Raw genomic sequence first — 16,905 nt, 5'->3', positions numbered from 1 at the left:
GGATGTAAACTATTCTAGTGCCTGGGGACTTGCTTATGTTTCTTGCATTTTATTGTTTATGGAACTGATTTTGTGATATTGATATTCTTATTAGTCTAGTGACCATTAGAAAGTTAGAAAGAGCAAAGAGGAACTCAGGAGAGAACTTATTAGACACCTGATGGTAGATCCAACTTTCAAAGTGTTGAACTAGCAGTAACAGATCTAGTGGAGATGACTCAGGGTACACCTGCTGTTAACAGGGTACAAACTCAGTGTCAGCTCTTGATTGATTCTGTGGAAATCAAAACACCGTCAATAACTACGAAGATGCTTCTATTCAGGCTATTGCAATAGAATTAGCATCCTTTCATGAGGAGCATGTCAAAGAAGAGAGGGAAAAGCTAGAGTTTTACATAGATAGATAAATAAAAAATTAGGAAGGGTGGACAAAGAATCTCTACTTCTAAGAGCCAGGGCTTATTTTATTTTAGGATATGCAAGAGCAGAGTGGCCTATTTTCATTAGCTGTCTTGTGGAACGCAAAAACGTATGTGGAGATAGGGGAAATTTCTTAACAACCTTTGCTGTTTTTCTGGAACTTTGGGCTTCGACAAAGTTCATCACTGTCAGCTACTTCTTAATTTGGGCAGAAAAAAGAGATTCAGATTTAGAGTAAAAAATATTTGGTCTTTAATTTCTCATTTTGATGAGACTTTATTGGCTCTATTTCTCTCTATATTTTGAGAACAAGGTTAAAATAAATTACCTTTGAGCACACTCTATTTTTGCGTTGGGATAAGAAGTCAATTTGATAAAAATTATTGATCATAATTCTTATAACAGGTGATTACAATTTGGATATTGGTCATTTTGTTCTATAGGCAATATTTTCACTTGGGACTATCTGTCCACCCTTCCTCATAAGTCCCTTGTTTACCTGCTTCTTATTGACAAAGTTAGGAGTAGAACCTAGATTCTAAATGAAGTTGTCTGAGTAAAATATATTTTTAAAAGAAATATGCTACAAATATAAACACAGAATGCATTTTATTTATTTATTATTTATTTATTTATTTATTTATTTATTTATTTATTTTTTAAATATATCTTTATTGATTTCAGAGAGAGGAAAGGAGAGGGAGAGACAGAGATAGGAACATCAATGATGAGGGAGTCATTGATCGAGCCCGCAACCCGGGCATGTGCCCTGACCGGGGATCGAACCCCGATCGCCTGGATCCTAGGTTGATACTCAACCACTGAGCCATGCCAGCTGGGCCAGAATGCATTTTACAGTCAACTATAATTCATGGTAAGATTATCCATTGGCTTGAGTTATCTATGTCTTCTATGTGATATTTTTAAGCATATATTTTAAAGCTGGCAGCATTTGTAGCAAATAATGAATGTATGCCTTTACAATGACATTGGTAATTCTCTAACTTAGCAGCAAGTTAAGTATGTATTGCTATTTGAATTGTCAGTGGAACAAGAATGTTTTTAATGTAGGGTAGACCTGTGTGCTTTTTATGAAATCAGAGTTTACATTGCTATTTTCATAGGTAATATCAAAGGGATTTTGTTGTGAATAAATTTCTAGTTATTGAAGGGCAGTTGTTAAAATGAGTTTTATTTTTACTTTTGAATACACTGTAATTTATTTTATAACTTAGATTAAAGCACACCTTCCCTAAAATGACATTGTATCAGGTGGATTCCCCTCCGAGAGTTCCACAATCTATTAAAGTCAGATATGGAGTTTTCTGCCCTGAAGAGGATTACAGAATACATTACTGCCTCCACTGAAGAAAAGTTCTTATTCAGAATTAGCAGGGTTCCTTTATTGTACCCTTGGAACTCAACTGCATTCACACACATTAAACACATCAAGAGGATTTTTATAAACATTATGTATCTACTTGCAAGATGTATTTCATTTCCAAGTTGTACATTGGGAGATATGCTTTGTCTAAGGAGACATATAACCTTTTTAAAGGACTTTATTCAAAACCCTGATAACTTGTTATTACAAATTCTTTTTAGTTCATTCAAAATATATACCTATATGAGATCATCAGAAATGGTAGCTACTTTCTTCCAGTCTCCATTTCTTGTGAACTTTATGTTTAATATGTTCTGAGTAAAGCAATGAATATAGCCCCAGCCAATGTGGCTCAGTGGCTAGAGTCACAGCCTGCTGAATGAAGGATCCTGGGTTTGATTCCAGCCGAGGGCACATACCTCAGCTGCAAGCTCCATCCCCGGCCCTGGTGCAACCAATCTATGTGTCTCTCTCACATCAATGTTTCTCTCCCCCTCTCTCTCCCTTCCACTCTCTCTGAAAAGCAATGGGAAAAATATCCTCAGGTGAGAATAAAAATAATAATAATAATAATAATAATAAAGCAATTAATATACACCAAAGTACCTCAAAACAGACTAATTTATTATAATATAGATAGGTCTTAACATTTCTTTGCCTTGGTACTTCGTGATTAATTTTTTCAGTACCTTTCCTTCTCAGACTTGGGGGTGGTATACATAAAGCCTACTGAGCCATTATAAGCTCAATGTCAACCTTTCAAGTGCTAATCATTTGCTAATAGCTATTTGTACACTTATTTATTAGAATAAAAATTTGCAAATTCATAGCAAATAATAATCACTTATAAACTGAAATAAGATATTTACCTTGTGGATAAATGCAACTTTATTAAAATATTGTCTACTTTGGATCATTTTTTTCATAAAATATACTATTAGCCAACATCTATCATTTTATACTTTGGAAATATAAGAACTCTTACTGAGAGAAATAATAACTGACTATAATAACTAAGAAGAAATTATTGAAACAAACGATTGCATTTGACAATAAAACAGGGATCATAACTACTGTTTAATAGCTGTTTCCTAGTTATAGGTGTAAGTTCAACTCTGGCTTTTTCCTTAGGTGACAAATACATTAGTTAAGTACATTTCAGCCTTTATGTGTAAAAAGTAAAACAAAAACAAAACAAAAATCAAAGAAAGTACCTATCTAATCTTCAGTTGTCTGTAGTGGGAACTCTTTTCTTTTGAGAGGACTTCAAATTGTTGACTTTGATGTTAAGGGTTTGGTCTACTCAACTATATATTTCAGATCAAGTGAAAGTACCTACCCAAAATATTCATAGTCTACTTCACAGAGCAAGGCTATTTTCTCTGTAATATTTAAATTTTTGTAATTCACCAAAGTTCTATTTTACTTATCTGATTATAGAGTAGCTTATTTTAATAAGCATTTTTAAATAATTGGCTGTGATTATAATATGGAACTCTAGGATTTTTAGAAACCCAAGTCAAATATCCTTAGAAAAGGTGTTATATTTTATGATAAATGTTGACATCTGACCTTCCATGAATTTCATGTTAGATGGTCTGATACCCTTTGGAGTTCATCTATTTCTTTTTCAACCCCTTTTGTTATTACTACATTCTTGCACAAATAATCCTTCAGTGAGTGTCCAGAAAGATGTAATAAGTCTGGGTGTTCTTATAAAATAAATATGTAGCCATAAAGTCAGGAAAATCTGAGTTCAAATTAAGACATGCTAATTACTAATTATACAGTCCTGGGCAAGAATATTTAACTTTATTAAATTTGCTTTCTTATATTTGAAATAGAAATAATAATAATTAACTCATTGGTTTGTTGTAAGCACTAACTAAGATTATGTATACAGAGGGCAAGATATATTACTTTATCCAACCCAAACATTCTGTAAAGTTTGGTGCATTGGTCAGGGTTCTCCAGATAAACAGCACCAGTAGGAGCTACACATACATAAATATATATAGAGAGAGATTTGATTTATTTATTATAGGAATTGGCTCATGCTATTATGGAAGCTCTTAAGTCCCATGATCTGTTTTCTACAAGCTGGGGAACAAGGAAAGCAGAGAGTATAATTTTCTCCTAAGGACAGAGAACCAGGGAAGCCAAAGGTATAAGTCGCAGTCCTAGTACAAAGAGCTGAAAATAAGGGGCAAGGGAGGGTGATAGAGTAGGTCTCAGTCAGAATCCAAAGGTTCGAGAACCAGGAGTGTTGATGTCCAAGGACAAGAGAAAATAAGTGTCCTGGATTAAGAAAAAAGTAAATAAATTTGCCCTTCCTCCACCTTTTTGTTCTATTCGGGGCCTCAAGGGAGTAGATGATATGCATTCTCATTGGTGAAGAGATAGTAAAGTTTTGGGCATAATAAACAAATGAATCATAGAGTATGAAATATATATCAAAATCTCGTTAGCATGGGAGGGCTGTGGTATGTTATCAATAGTTAAATACAAGGATCAGATTAACCAATTGATAATTATCTCTGACCAGAAGAATTGAAGGCTATATTTTTACTAGTGTATAACATACAAACTGCAACTGAGTAGTGATTTTTTAATTTTTTTTTTACTCAGCCTGCCAATTCAAATGCTTATCTCTTTCAGAAACACCCTCACAGCCAGCCAGATATAGTGTTTTATCAGCAACCTGGGCATCTTTTGGCCCAGGCAAGCTGACTGACACATACAAGTTATCATTACTTTTTGTTCTTTCTCTTCTTTCACATTTGCCTGTGTCATAGGCACGGATGTGGGCCTATGTGGTTTTTGGGTATCCATTTTGTTTTATGGTCTTTGTGGCTTGTAACCAATTCCTTAAGATATTTCTCATAAATGTGATTATATAGGGTCATATACATTGGAAAGTTTCCATCAATTTATCAAGGAAAGATAAAAATGTTAGCTGGACACAAGAAGGGTGACTAAAGAAAAGTTAGCGAGAAGGAAGAAAAGAGTTACACATAGACCAAGTGTTGTGCAAAAAAATAAAATGAGACTGGGCTCCAGTAGCTGAAGTGACAACCATCAGACTTGAAAAGCAGTTTGCAAAATCAGAGACAGAAAAGCCAGAATTGAATATGAGGTGTTAGGATCGTTTATAGAAGGGATCAAGTGAAGAACAGGAGACTCAGGTCTACATGAAGCAATGAGAGAGGTTAGTAACAGGAAATGATGGAAATGGTTGCATTCAAAGAGCCTCATTGTTTTCATGACTCCTTTCCAAAGACAAAGTAAATCCCCTTTCTGTTATTATGAGTTCATCTAGCCACTGCAAGAAGCCTCTGAATGAATATAAAGTGCTTGAAACTAGATCACCTCCTCACACCCTACATAAGAATAAACTCAAAATGGATTAAAGACTTAAATTTAAGTCTCAAAACCATAAAAACCTTAGAAAACATGGGCAATAAAATCTCAGACATTTCTCATAGCAATATTTTTTGTGATATAGCCTTTGAAAAAATAAACAAATGGGACTACATCAAACTAAAAAGTTTTGGCACAACAAAGGAAATCATCAACAAAATGAAAGAACAACCCACTGAATTGGAGAACATATTTATCAATGATACATCTGATAAGGGATTAATATACAAAATTTATAAAGAACTCAAAAAACTTAACACCATTAAACCAAACAATCCAATTTAAAAATGGGCAAAGAATCTAAACAGACACTTCTGCAAAGAAAACATACAGATGGCCAATAGAAATATGAAGAGATGCTCAAGGTCACTAATCATCAGAGAAATACAAATTAAAACCACAATGAGATATCACCTCACACTTCTCAGAAGAGTTGCCATCAACAAATCAACACATAGCAAGCACTGGAGAAGATGTGGAGAAAAAGGAACCATTGTGCACTGTTGGTGGGAATATAGATTGGTGCAGCCACTGTGGAAAACACTGTGGGGTTTTCTCAAAAAATTAACAATGGAACTGCCTTATGACCTAGCAATTCCACTTCTGGGAATATTTCTGAAGAAACCCAAACGTTGATTTGAAAGAATATATGCTCCCCTATGTTCATTGCAGAATTGTTTGAAATAGCCAAGATTTGGAAGCAGCCCAAGTGCCCATCAGTAGATAAGTGGACAAAAGAGCTGTGGTACATTTACACAATGGAATACTAATTGGCCATAAAAAAGAAGGAAATCTTACCTTTCACGAAAACATAGATGGACCCAGAGGATATTATGCTAAGTGAAATAAGTCAGTCAGAGAAAGACAAACACCACATAATTTCACTTATTTGTGGAGTCTAATCAACAAAATAAACAAAATAATACAAACAGATTCATAGATAGAGAGAACAGACTGACAACTGTGTGTGTGTTGGGGGCAGTTGGGTGATATAGATGAAGGGATTAAGAAAAAAAAACCCTCATCAGCACAGACACAGTTTGGTGATTACCAGAGGAAAGGAGGGTGGGGCAGGTGGAAGAGAGCAAAGGGGGATAAAGGGTGATGGAAGGAGGCTAGACTTATGGGTGGCGAACACACAATACAATATGCATATACAGATGATATATTATATAATTGTATGCTTGAAACCTATTTAATTAACCAATATAACCCCAATAAATTAAATATATAATAAAATAAAGAAAGAAAAGTGATATTATTACTACAATAATAAATAAAGTGATTGAAAGGGAGCTATCCATGTGAGAAGTCCTCATAGCTTTTGTGCCCTGAGCAAGAGTAAGATAACCTAGAATTTTTACTGTCTGCATTGTACACTGCTGATTCAGGCTATAGCAGCCCATCAGTGTCTTAAAATTAGGTTCATCTCTAATTTTTCTTCCTAGAATTAAAAGAAATTTGAAGAGAGGTCTGTGATATTATTAAGCAGACCACAGCATAAGGCAAGTGTTTCTAACATCTTATAGTTATGCATGCATTCTAGTTTTGTTCTTCACTCTACAACCCAGGGGTAAAACTCAAGTGGAGTGCTAATTATTCATATAATCTATATCTTAAGACAACATTTTAACTCTCAGCCTTTATCTTATGGGACAATATTAGAATTATTTTTCAATACTGAAAAAGAACGTAAAATGTGATTTTTCAACTTTTCTTTGGGTAAAGCTTTGATTCACACTTAGAATTACATATAGGGTCTTTAGAACTGCATCATATAACTATATTTTTAGTAAGAAACACTAGTAAAAATATAGCTTACAATTCTCATCAGAGTTAGTTATCAGTTGGTTAATCTGAGCCTTGCATTTAACTATTGATAACATGTGAATGTCTTCCCACTCTAATAAGATTTTGGGTGCATATTTTATAATCTATGATTGATTAGTTTATTATATCAAAATGACTCATAGTGCCCCAAAATATTACCATAGAGAGTGGGCAGGCACATGCTTTCTTAATCAGTCATCAATTGATTTTCCCATTGCTTTTTCCTGTATTTTTATAAGATTTATCTATCTAAAATGAGATGATAGATGTGAAAACATGCTACAAATCATAAACGGCTTTATAAACACACTGTTGTTATTTTCTATTAAAATGTAAGTTATAAGTTTCATGTATATACTGTACTTGATTGTAAGTATATCATAGAAATTTGGTAGGCTGGGATTCCACTCCCCATCATCTTATTTTTTCAAATTTTATCCATTCTATCTATTACAAATCCTATCTTTTACTGTTCATGAGGCTTGCTTTTACTTTTAGAAGCCCCCAAAATAAAGGTTCATACAATAAGAAAGAAAATCTAGTGAATTATTATGAATTATGACATGTGAAGCTATGGTATATTATCAAATAAAATAATCACAAATTCCTTACATTCCTGCATTTACATCCTATTGGAATGTAACTTTCTTACTCCTATCAATATATGAAATCTTTTTCTCCATCTCTTGAGTCTCAGCTTGGCTCTGTTACTTCTTTTGGCCACTGGGATATAAGCATATTGGTATTTGTTTTCTTATCACTGACTGAATGCTGAAAGAGCCAGGTGAAGAAGCCTACAGTAGAACCTATTGGAAGATAAAAGAGCATGTAGAGCAGAGACAAGCCATCCTAGATGAGCCTCGATCAACAAGCTTAACAGCTTCCAAAAGGTGAGTGAAGCCTTCTTAGACTATCTAGCACCATCAAAGTTGGCCCAGATCAGAAAACGTACAGAGTCAACCTAAATAATTATTAGAAATTATAAATGCTTGTTGTTTAATGTTTTGAGGTGGTTTGCTATACAGAAAAACTTACTGAGGATCGTATGTATCTCCTAAAGGGATTAGTTGACACTTTAAGAGTGTTAAATACTTTATTCAATTCCTAGCAACTTAAACTAAAAAGAGGAGTGGGGAAAAGAATTTGAGAGTAACAAGAGAAAATGATGCTTCCTATAATCTTCTTAAATGTGGGGTGGTGAACAGGAACTTTACAGTCTCTGTGCCTTGGAAATTTATAAGAAATATCTTTAGGGAAATCATAAAAAGTACATTAGACCAAGGAAGAAGAAATATCAATAGAACTATTGAAATGATCTGTAGAATAAATGTTTTGTTCTGCATTTATCTTCTTGTCTAAGAAAATTACTTTTTGTAGTATCATATGCAAATTGATCTTTCTATAGAGGAAAAGGGGAAAGAATTCATGGTATTACATACATATGCTCTAGTTCAGTTTCAAAGTTGACAAATATTTGGTAATATTTGGAAGGACTTGTAAAAATAATGACAATTTTTTGAGAAAACAGTGTGGTATTGTTGAAAGAACAGTTAAATAGGTCAGTGGAACAGGATAGAGAGCCCAGAAAAGGGCCCACATAATATAGTCAACTGACCTTTGAAAAACTACCAAAGGCAACATAATGGAGAAAAAGATAGTCTTTTCAACAAATGATTTTGGAACAAGTGGATATCCACATGCTATAAATAAACCAACCAACCAACCAACAAACAAATAAATGAAAAAGAAAAAAGATCTACATACAGCCATCACACATTTCACAAAATTAACTCAAAATGGATCTGACCTAAATGTAAAATACAAATTATAAAACTCCTAGAAGATAAAATAGAGAAAACCTAGATGACTTTGGTTATGACAATGACCTTTTAGATACAACATCAAAGGCAAAATCCTTGAAAGAAATAATTGATGAACTGGATTTTATTAAAACTAAAAATTGCTCTGTGAAAGAAAATGCCAAGAGAATGAGAAGACAAACCGCAGACTGAAACAATTCTTTTTAAAAGACACAACTGATTAAAGCCTGTTATCTATATACTTTTAAAACAAAATAAGAGATCACAAACAACTTGACTAAAAAATGAGCCAAAGACCTCAACAGAGACAAAGAAGATACATAGATGGCAAATAAGCATATGAAAGATGTTTCACATTGCATGTCATCAGAGAATTGCAAATTAAAACAGCAAATGGATACCACTATGTACTTATAAAAATAGCCAAAATCCAGAACACTGGCAACACCAATTGCTGGTGATGATGTGGAGCAAGAGGAAGCCTCATTTATTACTAGTAGGAATGCAAAATGTTACAGCTATTTTGGAAGACATTTTGGCAGTTTCTTAAAACACTAAACATACTCTTACCATATGATCCAGCAATTATACTCCTTGATATTTATCCAAAGGAATCAAAAACATACATCCACACAAAACTCTGCATGAAGATTTTTTATAGCAGCTTTATTGATAATTGTTAAAATTGGAAGCAACCAAGATATCCTTCAGTAGATGAATGGATAAATGGACAGTGAAATGTTTAACAATAAAAGAGTGCTATGAAAGCCATTAAAAGACATGGAGGAAGCTTAAATGTGAAAGAGGCCAATGTGAAAAGGCTGCCTACTGCATGATTCCAACTATATGGCATTCTGGAAAAGGCAAAGATATAAAATTATCAGGGGTTGGGCAGTGGGCAGGGGTGATGAATATGAAGAGCACAGGAGCTTTTTCAAGGCAGTGAAAATACATTTCATTATGGCCAATACACAGGGACACTCTTTATTTTCAGTGAGATTAAGTGTGGGGTGTAGTTAACAATGTAAATACTGGTGGCAAATTTTTTCCTAAATCCGAAGTTGCAGGATACAAAATCAATGTTCAAAAATCCACTGCTTTCCTATATAATAACAATAAAGCTTCAGAAAAAGAAATGAATATAACAATTCATCATTTTGCAATTGCAACAAATAAAATAAAATAAAATACCTAGGAAAAAGCATAACAAAGTATGTGAAGGAACTATATACTGAAAACTACAAAGCATTATTGAAAGAGATTGAAAAAGACAAAATGAAATGGAAAGGTATTCCATGTTCAAGGATCGGAAGAATCAACCTAATTAAAATGGCAACATTACTTAAAGCAATATACAGATTTAATGCAATTCCCAGCAAAATGTCAATGTCACCAGGCCTGGCATGGCTCAGCGGTTGAGCATCGACCTAGGATCCAGGCGATTGAGGTTCAATTCCTGGTCAGGGCACATGCCCGGGTTGTGGGCTCGATCAATGACTCTCTCATCATTGATGTTTCTCTCTCTCTCTCTCTCCCTTTCTTTTCCTCTCTCTGAAATCAATAAAGATATATTTTTTTTAAAAATGCCAATGTCATTTTCTAAAGAAAGAGGACAAAAAAATCATCACATTTGTATGGAACCACAAAAGACCCTGAATAGGCAAAGCAATCCTGAGAAAAAAGAGTGAAGCTGGAGTTACACTCCCTGACTTCAAATTATACTACAGGCCTATGATAATCAAAACAGCATGGTATTGAAAGAAAATCAGACACACAGACTTATGGAACATAATTGAGAGCCAAGAAGTAATACCACATGTATATAGGCAAGTAATTTTTGACAAAGGAGCCAAAAACACACAATGGGAAAAAGGAAGCTTCCTTAATAAATGGTGATGGGAAAATTGAAAAGTCACATGCAAAAGAATAAAACTAGATTACAGTTTGTCCCCATGTACAAAAATTAATTCAAAATGGATCGAAGACCTAAATATAAGATCTGAAACAATAAATTACATAGAAGAAAACATAGATATGAAAATTACAGACCTTGATCTTAGAGAACATTTTATTAATTTGACCCCAAAGGTAAGGGAAGTAAAGACAAAAATAAATGAGAGTATATTAAAATAAAAGCTTCTGCATAGCAAAAAGAAACTGCCAACAACAACTAAAAGACAACCAACTTAATGGAACATGATATTTGCAAACAACAGCTCCAACAAGGGGTTAATATAAAAAATATATAAAGAACTCATACAAGGCAACAGAAAACAAACAAATCCAACTAAAAAATGGGCAGAGGACCTGAACAGACACCTCTCCCAAGAAGATATACAAATGGCCAACAGCTAGATGAAAAGAAGTTTAACTTCACTAGCTATTAGGGAAATGCTTATCAAAACTATAATGAGATACCACCTCACATCTGTTAGGGTGGCTGTTATTAACAAGACAAGCAATAAGAAGTGTTGGAGAGGGTGTGGAGACAAGGGAACCCTCATTCACTGCTGTTAGGAATGTCAACTGGTACAGTCTCTATGGAAAACAGTATGCTAGTTCACAAAAAATTAGGAATAGAGCTACCATATGACCCAGCAATACTGAACAATTTGAAAACATTTATTCACAAAGATATAGGCACCCCTATGTTCATTGCAGCTTTATTCACAGTGCCAAAAACTGGAAACAACCGAAGTGTCCTCTGATAGATGACTGGATAAAGAAGATGTGGGACATACATACTATGGAATACTATTCAGTCATGAGAAAAGATGAAATATTGCCATTTATTACAACATGGATGTACCTTGAGAATATTACACAAAGCAAAATAAGTGACTCAGAAAAAGCTAAGTACCAGATGATTTCACTCGTATGTAGGATACAAAAATGAAACTCATAGGCACAGACAAAGTATGGGGGTTACCAGAGGGATGGGGGGTGGGGGATAGAAAAGGGTAAAGGGGGACATATATATGCTTTCAGACTATGATTTGACTTTGGTTGGTGGGCACATAATGCAATATAAAGATCATGTATCACAGAAATGTACACTTGAAACATATATGATCTTATTAACCATTGTCACCCCAATAAATTTAATAAAAAAAGAAAACCAAGACTCAAACAAACCCAAATTAAATAAACGTAAAAACCAAAACACCCAAAATAACTATATTCTAACTTACTGTAACTTCAAAAATTCCCAAAACATTAATTTTGGATTTTTTTCAAATTATATTCTATATCTTTATGATTTTGTACTTTTGATGATCTTTCTTGAAAACTTTTGAAAGTAAAGCTTCCATTTCTTTAAAAGAATGGCTGTACTCTTAGCTACCTAGTATAGTAGCTCTCAGCTACAGGAGGCTATTTAAATTCAAATTAATTAATACTAATTAACATTGAAAAGTCAGTTTCTAAATCATCCCTTTCACATCTCTGGTACTTAAAAGCTCCATGTGAGTAGTGGATAACACATTTGACATATTTACAGTGCAGAAATAAATTTTCATAATTATAGATTTTTTACTGGACAACAATGGACTAACATGAAAACTTTTAGTCTATGTACTTAGAAATATAAGATATCATAAATACTGAACTCACAGATCTTCAAGTAACATAAACTTGAAAATATCTGAAAATCCAAATGGTAAGAATGGTAAATATGTAAGTTAGCTGTCTAGGAGAGAATGAGTGTGGGAATGTCTAGTCTGAATAAGTAATGGCTTTCATTTTTTAGTACCATGCAGGTCTAATAGATAAAAGTTTAGTCCTTCAAAAGAAAGAATGTTAGAATTGAAAACTTCAGTTACAACTAGGGTATTAAAAGAGCTAGAATGGATGTTAAATGTTATACCTATCAGAAAAAATATGGAAGCTTGTCTTTTTTTGACTGGGTTCTAGGTGGGAAATATCTCTTGAGAATTTATAACCATGGTCTTCATCACAGGAATTTTTTTCAGATTTAAATTTACATTATTTTCATAATTTGTGAACTTCAAACAGAGAAATAATGGTGGAAATTAATAGCGAGGTGATGACATGCTTGGCAACTTGACAGATGCAAAGAAAAAAATTAACCTTGATGTGCAAGAACCTCAACCTAGAATTCATAGAATTATCACAAATAAAAAGTGAACTTCTGAAACTACAAAAAAAATATATCATCAACAATTAGTGAGTTAGTAGCCACAACACAGAGAAGTGTTCTTGTATCATGAAGTTCAGATAATAACATAATTGTACAGACCATTATATAGTTATGATTAAATTGGATAATTACATAAAAGAAGGCGAAACCATAATAGTTTCTAACATCAGGAAGGACCAGGTTGTTTGCTCTTGCTACTTCTTTCCTACCTTATACAGGAGGTTCTAGTAAGAACAGGGGGCCAAGAAAATGAAATAAAAGACATTCTGATTTTTTTTAAGGATATGTTTTTCTTTTAATTGATTTTAAAGAGAGAGGAAGGGAGAGGGATAGAGAGAGAAAGAAATATCAATGAGAGAGAAACATCGACCTTCTACCTCCTACTGGGGATTGAGCCCACAACCCAGGCATGTGCCCTGACCGGGAATCCAACCAGCAACCTTTCAGTGCAAGGGATTACCCTCAGCCAACTGAGCCACACCATCCAGGACAAGACATTCATATTTGATAAAAAGAAAAAAAACTATCTATTCAGAGATGACATGATATGGTACTTTGAAAATCCTAAGGAATGTACAAATCATTATTAAAACTAATGAGTGAGAAAGGTATAAGGTATAAGGTCATTGTCAAACATCAATTTTATTTCTACACACTAGCAATGAACCATTCAAACATGAAATTAAAAAAACAATTCTCTTTACAATAGGCTCAAAAATTATTAAAATTTTGAGGTATAAATTTAACAAAAGAAGTTAAATGCTTGTACACTGAAAATTAAAAACATTATTTGAAGACATGAAGGAAGCCTTAAATAAATGGAGTGATATTACATATTCATGAATTGAAGGGATATCTGAGTTCTGAATATTTAAATTTATTGTTAAGAGGGCAATACTCCCCAAATTTACATCCAGACTCCACTCAATCCCTATAAAAACACAGGATGGCTTTTTGAGAGAAAATTGACAAACTGACCTTAAAATTTATATGGAAATGCAATGGACCAAAAATAACCAAGGCATTCTCTCTATTTTTTTTTTCGTCTTTTAATTTTTTTAATCTTTATTGATTTCAGAGAGAGGGAAGGAGAGGGAGAGAGAAATAGAGATAGAAACATCAATGATGAGAGACTCATTGAGAGTCCGCCTCCTATGCACTCCCTACTGGGGACTGAGCCCACAACCCGGGCATGTGCCCTGGCCAGAATGGAACCACAGTCTCCTGGATCATAGGTCGATGCTCAACCACTGAGCCATGCTGGCCGTGCACCAAGACATTCTTGAAAAAGAACAATGTTGGAGGACTTACAGTTCCCAATTTCAGAACTTAGTATAAATGGGCTGTAATCAAGAGAATGTATACTGGCATAGGGATAAGCAGATAGATAAAGATCAATGGACTATAATAGAAAGTCCATAAATAAACCCATTTTTGGTCCACTGATATTTGATCCGAGTGTCAAGACAAATCAATGGGAAGAAAATATAATAATTTAAACAAATGTATTCACACATACAGAAAAATTTTGGTATATGGGAGGTAAATGTATTCACACATTTACCTCCCATATACCAAAATTAACACAAATAAGTCAATGACTTAAATATAAGAGCTAAAACTATAAAACTCATAGAACAAAACATAGGGGCAAATCTTCATTTAGCAATTAATTCTTAGATATTGCCCCAAAGCATGATCAACAAAAGAAAAAGAATAGATAAATTGGACTTGATCTAAATCAATAACATTTGTATATCAAAGAGCAACACATAGCCCAGCAGGCATGGCTCAGTGGTTGAGTGTTGACCTATGAACCTGTAGGTCACAGTTCAATTCCTCTTTGGGGCACATGCTTGGATTGTGGGCTGATCCCCAGTAGGGGGTACAGGGACAGCAGATAGATGGTGTTTCTCTTTCATCCATGTTTCTCTCTCTCTTTCTCCCTTCCAGTAAAAACCAATAGAAACATATTTTTTTAAAAAGAGAAACATACAGAAAATGAGAAAGCAGAATGAGAGAAATATTTATAAATTATCCATCTGATAAGGGATGTATAGATAACTGCAGTTCAACAATGAAAAAACAAATCAATTACAAATTGGGTAAATGATTTGCATAGATATTCCTCTGAGGTGTATAAATAACCAATAAGCACAGGAAAGAAGATCAACATCACTAGTCATTAAGGGAACACAATAAAAACTACAATGAGATACAACTTCATATCCAGTAGAATGGATATTAATAAAAAAGACAATAACATGTGTGAACAAACATCATTACCAATGAGTTTGAAGAATGGGGCAGCTACTTTGCCACACAGTTTGGTAACTCAGTAATTTCATTTTCAGATATATATCCAGGAGAAATGAAAACATTTGTCCACTCAAAAATATGTATATGAATATTCCTAACACTGTTATTCATAATGGCCAAAAAGTGGAAAAAACTTAAATGTCCAACAACATGAATTGATAAATAAATTGTGGTATATCCACACAAAGGTATTTTAATGGACAATAAAAGTTAATAAAGAAATGACAAATGCTATAATGTGGATGAATCTTGAAAACATGTTAAGTGAAAGAAGCCAGTCACAAAAGATTACATATTATGTGATTCTGATTATGTAAAATGTCTAGAATAGGAAAATCTATAGGTTTAGAAAGTAGATTAGTATGTGCTAAGGGCTGGATATTGGAAGAAATGGGAGATATTTCTAATGGGCACAGGGCTTCTTTTGGAGTGATAAAATATTCTAAACTTATATAGTGATGATGGTTGCACAACTATGAATATACTGAAATCACTAAATTGTACACTTTAAAGGGTGAATTTAAAAGTATGTGAATTATAACTTAATAAAGCTCTTATAAAATACAAAGCAAAAGAAACATAATATGATAAAAGGAAAATCAGTTTTAAAACAAAAAGAAAGAAAACAGAAATTGGGGAGGAAAAAAAATACAATAAATGCTAAGCCACACATTATATCTTGAAGCAATTGTCTCAGAAAACCAACTTGAGAAAAATTCCCAAGAATAGAGAAAAATATATGAGTATAAAAGTATATATGTACATGCGTATATTTGTAGGTATATACATATATAAAATTATAAATACATGAAGAGTGTTTAAGAGACTTAAAAAATTAAAAATTCTCTTATTTAAGACAATTGAATGAGTTGAATGAGAAGTTCCAACATATGCAAACAGGATTTTCATTGGAAAATATTTAGATTTGAGGAGAGGCAATATTTGAAGAGCTAAATGAGACATGCATTAGATTGATAACAATAGATGCTCACCTAGACACAAGCAGTACGACTGGACAGAGAAGGCCTGGGGAAAATGAAGAAATAGAACGAAATGAGTCATTACCCACAAAGGTAAATGACTTCTCAGGATATTAATGGAGGCTAGAAGAATTTAGAATGATAGACCCAGAGTGATGAAAAATAATTGTCAACTCATATATCTATATTCAACAAAATTTCCTCTCACAGGCCCACAATTAAAGGAAGAAGAAGACCTAGAATAAAATAGGGTAATGCACAAAGCAATCACTAGCTGTGTGAATAATTGAAAGAAGAGTTGATGCTAAGTAATAATTCTAAAAAAGGCTACTTTGAAGAGTATAGAAATAAACTGGAACAAAAACACAAGTTGACAATTACATTTGAGATGAGAGTACCACTGAAATTCAAGTTCTAATGATCGTGTATGATAAAGATGGGGGGAGCAGTGTAGTGAAAGAAAAAAGAGATTTGGTGTCAGAAACATACACATTATCTCACTTGTCACAAATTAACTTACACCATCTCTGTTTTCATGCCCGCTATAGATTCTAAAACTGGTAGGGAGTCTGT

The sequence above is a fragment of the Miniopterus schreibersii genome (assembly GCF_964146895.1).
Source record: "Miniopterus schreibersii genome assembly, chromosome: 11".
NCBI lineage: Eukaryota > Metazoa > Chordata > Mammalia > Chiroptera > Miniopteridae > Miniopterus > Miniopterus schreibersii.
The sequence above is the reverse complement of the archived record's forward strand: the minus strand, read 5'-3'. Positions refer to the sequence as shown.